The sequence below is a fragment of the Salvelinus sp. IW2-2015 genome, unplaced genomic scaffold (genome assembly GCF_002910315.2).
Source record: "Salvelinus sp. IW2-2015 unplaced genomic scaffold, ASM291031v2 Un_scaffold2192, whole genome shotgun sequence".
Taxonomy (NCBI): Eukaryota; Metazoa; Chordata; class Actinopteri; order Salmoniformes; family Salmonidae; genus Salvelinus; species Salvelinus sp. IW2-2015.
The window spans coordinates 56898-66768 of NW_019943522.1; the positions used below are offsets into that span (position 1 = coordinate 56898).

At 44.4% G+C, this 9871-nt stretch overlaps 1 pseudogene; it reads right to left on the reverse strand.

Annotated features, from left to right (window-relative positions):
• LOC112073233 (amyloid protein-binding protein 2-like) overlaps positions 1 to 9871 on the reverse strand; it is a 21713-nt pseudogene that overhangs the window by 6120 nt on the left and 5722 nt on the right.

Sequence of the window (9871 nt, forward strand, 5' to 3'; positions counted from 1 at the left end):
TAATTATTTCACCATGCTCAAAAGGATAATCAATGTCTGTTACATCTACCATCGGTGCCCTTCTTTGCGAGGCATTGAAAACCTCCCTGGTTTTTGAGATTGAAATTCACTGCTCGGTTGAGGGACCGATTGAATGTGTAGGGTACTAGTTATCAGTGCTAGAGGCGTCACTACAGACCCGGGTTTGATTCCAGGCCGTATCACAGCTGGCCCAATTCTCCGTCATTTGTAAATAAGAATTTATTCTTAACTGACTTGCTAGTTAAAAAAAAAAATGTTAACCACTATTATTGCACACAGTGAGTCCATGCAACTTATGTGATTTATAAGCACATTTTACTCCTGAACTTTAGGCTTTCCATAATAAAAGGGTTAAATAATTGACTCAAGATACTTCAGCTTTAACCTGTTCATTGAAATGCATTCCAGGGACTACCCTATGAAGCTGGTTTGAGAGAATGCCAAGTGTGCAAAGCTGTCATCAAGGCAAAGGGTGGCTACTTTGAAGAACCTCTATTTGTTTAACACTTTTTTGGTTACTCGTATTCATAGTTTTGATGTCTTCACTATTATTCTACAATGTAGAAATAGTAAAATAAAGAAAACCCTTGAATGAGTAGGTGTGTCCAAAACTTTTGAATGGTGCTATCCATTAGTGGCATTCGGAAAGGAATTCAGACCCCTTGACTTTTTCAAATTTTTGTTATTCTACAATGGATTACATTATCTCCCCCTAATCAACACACACACACACACAACCCGCATAATGTCAAGCAAAAACAGGTTTTTAGAAATGTTTGCCAAATGTATTAAAACATAAATATCACATTTACTTAAGTATTCAAGACCCTTTACTCAGTATTTGTTTGACGCACCTTTAGCAGTGATACAGCCTCAAGTCTTCTTGGGTATGACGCGCTACAAGCTTGGCACACCTGTATTTGGGGAGATTCTCCCATTCTTCTCTGCAGATCCTCTCAAGCTCTGTCAGGTTGGATGGGGAGCGTCGAGGCACAGTTAATTTCAGGTTTCTCCAGAGATGTTCGATCAGGTTCAAGTTCGGGATCTGGCTGGGACATTTAGAGACTTGTCCCGAAGCCACTCCTGCGTTGTCTTGGCTGTGTGCTTAGGGTCGTTGTTCTGTTGGAAGGTGAACCTTCACCCCAATCTGAGGTCCTGAGCACACTCGAACAGGTTTTCATCAAGGATCTCTCCGTACTTTGCTCCGTTCATCTTTCCTTCGATCCTGACTAACATCCCCACAGCATGATGCTGCCACCACCATGCTTCACCGTAGGGATGGTGCCAGGTTTCCTCCAGACGTAACTCTAGGTATTCAGGTCAAAGGTTATCAGACCAGAGAATCTTGTTTCTCCTGGTCAGCATCCATTAGGTGCCTTTTGGCAAACTCCAAGTGGACTGTCATGTGCCTTTTACTAAAGACCTGATTGCTGGAGTGCTGCAGAGATGCTTGTCCTTCTGGAAGGTTCTCCCATCTCCACAGAGGAACTCTGGAGCTCTGGCAGAGTGACCAGTCGGATTCTTGGTCACATCCCTGACCAAGGCTCTTCTCTCCCAATTGCTCAGTTTGGCCCGGTGGCCAGCTCTAGGAAGAGTCTTGGTGGTTCCAAACTTCTTCCATTTAAGAATGATGGAGGCCACTGTGTTCTTGGGGACCTTCAATACTGCAGACATTTTTTGGTACCGTTCCTAAGATCTGTGCCTCAACACAATCCTGTCTTAAAACTCTACGGACAATTTCGTGGACCTCATGGCTTGGATTTTGCTCTGACATGCACTGTCAACTGTGGGACCTTATATAGACTGGTGTATGCCTTTTTCAAATCATGTCCAATCAATTGAATTTACCACAGTTGGAATCCAATCAAGTTGTAGAAACATCTCAAGGATGATCAATGGAAACAGGATGCACTTGAGCTCAATTTCAAGTCTCATAGCAAAGGGTCTGAATATTTATGCAAATAAGGTATCCGTTTATTTTTTATTTGCAAACATTTCTAAAAACCTGTTTCCGTTTTGTCATTATGTACATACACACACACACACACTTACCGATGGAGATGGATCGTCGGTAGAGTCTYTCAGCATCTTCATACTGGTTCATGTCGTAGTTATAGAGCGAGGCCAGATGGCCCACAGACAGAGCCACCTCATAGTCCTCCTGSCCCAGAAGCTGCTCCTTGATCTGGATGGCTTTAATGTGCATCTCTTCAGCCTCCTACAACACAGTTTAAAATGGTGTGGAGAGATGTAGGATAGAGAAAGTAGGGTATCAGGTGATCAAAGCACTACCATTGGACACTAATGTGTGTGTGTGTGTGTGTCTTTCGCCACCCCCCCCTTCTCTCTAACCTTGAACTTCCTCATGGACTGGTAGAGGCGTCCCAGGTTTCCGTAGTGTTTGGCTGTCTGGACGTTGAACTCGCCGAAGGCTTTCTTGGCCAGCTGTAGAGAGGACAGGTGCAGGTCATAGGCCTCCTGCAGCAGGCGCTCCTCTGTCTCCTTGTTGTGGCAGTCTATGGCGATCTCCTCCAGGATCAGAGCTGGCGAGGCAGTAAGTACAGTTGAAGTCGGTAGTTTACACACACTTAGGTTGGAGTCATTGAAACTCGTTTTTCAACCACTCCACACATTTCTTGTTAAACAAACTATAGTTTTGGCAAGTCGGTTCGGACATCTACTTTGTGGCATGACAAGTCCATTTTTCACCAGACAGATTATTTCACTGTATCCAATTCCAGTGGGTCAGAAGTTTACATACACTAAGTTGACTGTGCCTTTTAAACAGCTCAGAAAAATTCCGAAAAGATGTCATGGCTTCTGATAGGCTAATTGACATAATTTATGTCAATTGGAGGTGTACCTGTGGATGTTTTCAAGGCCTACCTTCAAACTCAGTGCCTCTTTGCCTGACCTCATGGGAAAAAATCCAAAAGAAATCACCAAGACCTCAGAACAAAACTTGTCAACCTCCACAATCTGGTTATGCCTTGGGAAATTCCCAAACGCCTGAAGGTACCACGTTCATCTGTAGCAAACATAGTACGCAAAGTATAAACACTCATGGGACCACGCAGCGTCATACCGCTCAGGAAGGAGACACGTTCTGTCCCTAAGAGATGAAACGTACTTGTTAAGTGGTGATGAAAAGTGTAAATTCAATACCAGACAGCAGCAAAGGACCGTTTTGAAGATGCTGGAGGAATAACAGTACAAAAATATCTATATCCACATTACAACACCCATATCAACATAACCTGAAAGGCCGCTCAGCAAGGAAGAATTCCACTGAACTCCAAAAACAGCCATAAAAAGCCAGAACTACGCGTTTGCAACTGCATATGGGACAAAGATCATACTTTTTGAGAAATGTCTCTCTGGTCTTGAATGAAACAAAAAATACAATTGTTTGGCCATAGTATGTTTGGAGAAAATGGGAGGCTTGCAAGCCGAAGCAACACCTCTCCCAAACCGTGAAGCACGGGGTGGCAAGCATCATGGTTGTGGGGGTGCTTTGCTGCAGGAGGGACTGGTGCACTTCACAAAATAGATTGCGTCAGATGAGGGAAATGATGTGGATATATTGAGAGCAACATCGCTCAAGACATTAGTCAGAAGTTAAAAGCTTGGTCGGCAAATGGGTCTTCCACAAATGGACAATGACCCCAAGCATTACTCCCCCAAAGTTCTGCAAAATAGGCTAAGAACAAAGTAAAGGTATTGGAGTGGACATACAAAGCTTTCTGACCTCAATCCTATAAAATTGTGGGAAGAAATAAAAGGCGTGGTGAGCCGGAAGGCCTACCAAACCTTGACTCATTTACACGCAGCTCTGTCAGGAAAGAATGGGCCAAAATTTCACCTCAAACTTATTGTGGAAGCTTGCTGGAGCTACACGAAACGTTTGACCCAAGTTATTCAAGGCAATGCTAACCAATACTAATTTAGTGGTATGTAAACTTCTACCCACTGGGAATGTGATGAAAGAAATACAAGCTTGAAAAAATACAATCATTTCTCAAACTATTTATTCTGACATTTCACATTCTTAAAATAAAGTGGTGATCCTAACTGACCTAAGACAGGGAATTTTTACTAGGATGAAATGTCAGGAATTGTGAAACTGAGTTTAAATGTATTTGGCTAAGGTGTATGTAAACTTCCGACATCACCTGTATACGATTACACATCACACCACCAACATCCACACAATCTGTCCCTGAGCTAGAAACAGTCAATAACATCTCCATAAATCCTACTAGGACGAGTAGTCAGAAAGGACTGTGCCGTTTCTCCTCAATCTCATGACTGCCTGTGGTCCCTGCCGCCGAGTTCCAGAGGCCCTACACAGCACAGTGATGACTCAGATGCCAGCTAGGAGTGACTCGGCGATTTAGAATGGTGGAAAGAATGACCTTTGACCCTCTTGGAGGAGGCCAGGAGTAGATGGTCTTCGGGGAGAATGTGAGTTATGATGTCTATGGCGCGTTCTGCATGGAATCTGGAGAAACAGAATGCTTGTTGAGTAAGGGCACTTTAGACACACTGCTCAGAACAACAACAAAAACTTTTCCCAAGAAAACAGATTACTTTAGAAGAAGTACTTTTGTCTAGGTATCTGAGGGTTACTGACCAAACATACACAYGAAGGGTGGGTTTTTTGCCACGCCACAAAATGACAGACGAAACCCTTACAATCCTTCCTCTTGTCCTTATGGTCAGCTGTAATCTTCAGAATCGACTATTCCTAGTTCCTATTCCTTCATTGTGTTTCTAATTCCCATTACGTGGCACATGCCCAGAGCGTTACACCCGCAGTAACCTTAAGTGACTTAAGACTTTTACAGTACCAGCAAACTACAGCCATATGGAAATGACAGAAATATKATTCAAGTCTGCATCCCAAAATGGCACCTTATTCATGTCATAGTTCACCCCTATTCCCTCGTCAACAGTAGTGCACTATATTAGGGAATAGGAGGCAGATAAATAGTATTTTAAAAAAGGGGAGTCTAACGTAATTATCGAGCAGGGTCAAAGTCAGTCCAGGAATAGTAGAGGAAGGAGGGCGACTCACAGAGCGTTGGCAAATTTCCCAGAGCTGTACTGGTGTACGTAGGAGGAGTAAGCCAGGTCTTCGTGAGCCGTCGCTACGTGGATGTTCTTCCCCCCGAATACAGACTGTCTGATGTCCAACGCCGTCTGTAAATGAGAGAGAGACCAGCATTTGGATGTGTCCCATAACGGCAGTCTATTCTCTATGTAGTCAAATCATGTTATTGGTCACATACACTCACATTAACATCTGCTAACCAAGTGTARCRAAATGCTTGTGCTTCTAGTTCCGACCGTACAGTAATATCTAACAAGTATTCTAACCTAACAATTTCACAASAACTACCTTATACACACAAGTGTAAAGGAATTAATAAGAATATGTRCATAWAAATATATGRATGAGYGATGGCCGAACGGTATAGGCAAGATGCAGTAGATGGTATAGAGTACAGTATATACATATGAGATGASTAATGTAGGGTATGTAGACATTATATGAAGTGGCATTGTTTAAAGTGGCTAGTGATACATTTATTACATCCAATTTTTTATTATTAAAGTGGCTATAGATTTGAGCCAGTATGTTGGCAGCAGCCACTCAATGTTAGTGATGGCTGTTTAACAGTCTGATGGCCTTGAGATAGAAGCTGTTTTTCAGTCCCCGCTTTGATGCACCTGTACTRACCTCGCCTTCTGGATGTGAACTACGTGAACTACTTTTGACCAGGGAACTAACCAAAAAGGGGATTTTAGAGGTGAAAAATTCTGGGAACTTTGCCCAAATTCCCAGGTTTTCCTGATTTYCCCCCCCACCCCTGCCTCCTGATTCCAGGAATTGTCCAACCAGGATTTGGGGAAAGTTGTGAAATTTTACCACCCTAGATAAAAAGGTAGTGTATAGTCTATATGAATAACCCACCTGGTAGATGGCCACTGACTGGCAGATGTTATCTACGTTCAGTAGGTAGAAGCCGTAGTCCAGCAGAGTGTCTGAGTATTTGGGATGCTTTTGTCCAAAATGCTCCCTGAAATAGTGATCCAGGAACATTAATAATTAGAGAGAGACAGAGACATTAAGAACACCTGCTCTTTCCATGACAGACTGACCAGGTGAATCCAGKTGAAAGCTATGATCCCTTATTGATGTCACTTGTTAAATCCACTTCAAATCAGTGTAGATGAAGGTGAGGAGACAGGTTAAAGAAGGATTTTTAAGCCAATTGAGATGTGTATATGTGCCATTCAGAGGGTGAATGGGCAAGACAAAATATTTAAGTGCCTTTGAACGGGGTATGGTAGTAGGTGCCAGGCGCAACGGTTTGTGTTAAAAACTGCAACGCTGCTGGGAATTTTCCATGAGTGTGTATCAAGAATGTTCCACCACCCAAAGGACATCCAGCCAACTGGACACAACTGTAGGAAACATTGGAGTCAACATGGGCCAGCATCCCTGTGAGACGCTGGCGACACCTTGTACATGTCCTGACGAATTGAGGCTGGTCTGAGAGCAAACAGAGGTGCAACTCAATATTAGGAAGGTGTTCTTAATGTTTGGTATACTCAGTGTATGTGTGTATATGTATATAATATATAAAACAGAGGTTGGCCAACCTATAAAAGGATTTATAAAAGGATTAAACAATAGTTTATAAAAGGATACTTTAAAATGTTTTTAAAAAGTGTTACCATAAAAAGGAGTGAATACAAACAAGGAAGTCTTACCGTGCCAGAAAGACGGCGTGTTTAATCAGCTGTTCCGCTTTCCTGAACTCCCTCTTCACAACACAGGCCTGTTAAAGAGACACACAGCCAAGCACACGTCACCATTTATTCTCTGCCTGCGTTCCAAATGGAAACCTAGTCCGTATATAGTGCACAATTTCTTATTTTTTAACAAAATATTTATTGGCATTTCTTATTTTTACAATCATCAAAATATGACACAGATAATKCCCTGTCATTCCTTCCACCTACTATAGTGCACTAGTTTGCCCAAAGCTCATAGATATATATCTTTACCTTTATCTTATCAGACTTGCCACAAMTGAAGTTTCTTCTGGAAAAATAAATGAATTGTGTTCCAGTCTCTCTATATTACCTCCAGAGTTGTTCTGCTGTCAGCCACAGACACACTGCTGTATTGTATGGATACAAGGCTAGTTCCTTCCCGAGGACGGAATAGGATTGATGTTATCCTTTAGCAAACAATGTCTCGGTCACTAATATTTCCATAGCGTCTCAAACAACACCGTCCCCATAACTTTTCCTGTGTGTGTCCCAAAATGAACACCCAATTCCCTATATTAGGACACTACTTTCAACCAGAACCTAGTGTGCAAAAAAATGGGTCCTGGTCAAACGTAGTGCTATTTGAGATACATSCACTGTCTCCATAACATTTCTGTTACCTTGGATGCTTGCCTGAGGACGTCCACCACCACTTTGACAGGCAGGCCCTCTGTGATCTCCTTCATGGCTTCTATGCACCACCTGTAGGCCTGACACACAGGAGCAGGAAACAAGACTCGTCATTTACATTTTGGTCATTTAGTAGACGCTCTTATCCAGTGACTTCGAAAATCAGTCTGATCAAAAATAATTTCTAAATCAACGTTTCTTGCTAGCATCCTCTGGCCTGACGTTTGGCCAAATGATGGTCTTAAGAAATAGATTTTCTGGTAGTGTAGGAAGAAGAATATCCTTCATGGCTCATCCACAAAATATGACTAACAGTTTTTTTTTTACTACCGGTTATGTTTGAAAAAGCTTTGGTTTGAAAAGAGATTTTGTGTAGAAATAAAAAGGAAAGCCTACCTCATCGTAGTGACTCTTGGCAAAGAGCAAGGCACACAGCTCTCCATACAGCGCTGCTTTGTTGGCCTGGTGGCCGTGTTTGGCTAGTTTGTCCATGTAGGACTGGGCCAGCTTGAATGTCTCTTCTCCCTGATGGTATTTACAGTTCCCATTACGGACATGGAGCAGCCTGAGGAACACGGACACCACAGAGAAGAGATGAGGGAAAGAGGCTCCTGTACCTACCCGCAATGAGGAAAATGAACTGGAGCTAGCAGTGGTTGGTGCAATAACACCTTTATTCAGAAACTATGACAGACAGCCAGACACGAACAGACAGCCAGCTAGCGGGCCAGACACGAACAGACAGCCAGCTAGCGGGCCAGACACGAACAGACAGCCAGCTAGCGGGCCAGACAGAACAGACAGTCCAGCTAGCCGGCCAGACACGACACAGAAAGCCAGCTAGCCGAGGCCAGACACAAACAGACAGCCAGCTAGCCGGCCAGACACAAACAGACAGCCAGCTAGCCGGCCAGACACAAACAGACAGCCAGCTAGCCGGCAGACACAAACACAGCCAGACAGCCAGCTGCCAGCCAGCACAAACAGACAAGCCAGCTAGCCAGCCAGACACAACAGACAGCCGCCAGCCAGACACAAACAGACAGCCGCTAGCCAGCCAGCTAGCCAGCCAGACACAAACAGACAGCCAGCCAGACACAAACAGACAGCCATAGCCGCTTGAGCAAGGACAGACAGCCAGCCTGCTAGCCAAGAACAGACAGCCAGCTAGCCTGCAGCCAAGGACAGACAGCACAGCCAGACACAAACAGACAGCCAGCTAGCCAGCCAGAACACGAACAGCACAGCTAGCGCCAGCCAGCCAGCCACAGCCAGCCAGGCCTAACCTGACGCAGCAACTCCACAGCTCGGTACAGTGCAGCACCTCGTCGTGGAGCGTGCACAGCTGCAGGCACGACAGGAACACCTTCTCTGCATCACCAGTACCAGCCTGCGTCAGACAGGAAGCCACCCTAGAGGACAGAACGACCATTACAACAAAGTATCAACTGGGGTACCTCCCAGATAGCCTCAGACCACAGTACGGTAGTGGGGTGTTGCAGGTCATCTTGTTTGCAGTTGCACTGAGTATTTCAGAAGATTTATAGTGATAATATAGCCATTTGTGTGTGCCCAATGGCACTGTATTCCCTATATAGTGCACTACTTTTGACCAGAGCCCTATGGTTCTGGTCAAAAGTTAGTGCACTATAAGGCAATAGGATGCCATTTGGGACACAGTCACTGAGACGTTACACGCTTCTTCACCTACCTAAAAATGAAGCCGAACTGAATGGCCTTCTCTTTGACGTGGGTGTCGGACTCTGCAATGTAGGAGCAGCGGCGGCTGAAGGAGTTGGCCAGTACGGAGGCCACCTTCACTCCATGGTCCATCAGGGCTGGAAACAGTGGTGCAGCAGGTGTCTGGTAGGAGGGACAGAGTAGCTAAAGATTTTTTTAAAGCTTTCATTTGAATATTAACAAGTTACAAAAGGGATAATAGAGCAGAGAAAAGTCTCGGATGAGAGCGCGAGTGTTAGCACTAAAACCAAAGCTCTACAACCTGAAGCGACCAGACAGTTTACCCACATCAACATTGATATGATCAATGTTATAGTGGCGGGGGTGGGTGGGGGGTACATTAGGACTGCCATTAGTCTGAAATGCCTGGGACTTTTTGGCATATCACCACACGGTTAACAGTGTGAACTAAGGGCTGGGGAAATGGCCAGCGACAGTCACGATACCATAAACACCAAACGGTTAACAGTGTGAACTAGGGCTGGGGGAAATGCCAGCGACATCACGATACATAACACCACACGGTTAACAGTGTGAACTAGGGCTGGGGAAATGCCAAGCGACATCCCGATACCATAACACCACACGGTAACAGTGTGAACTAGGGCTGGGGAAATACCAGCGACATACGATT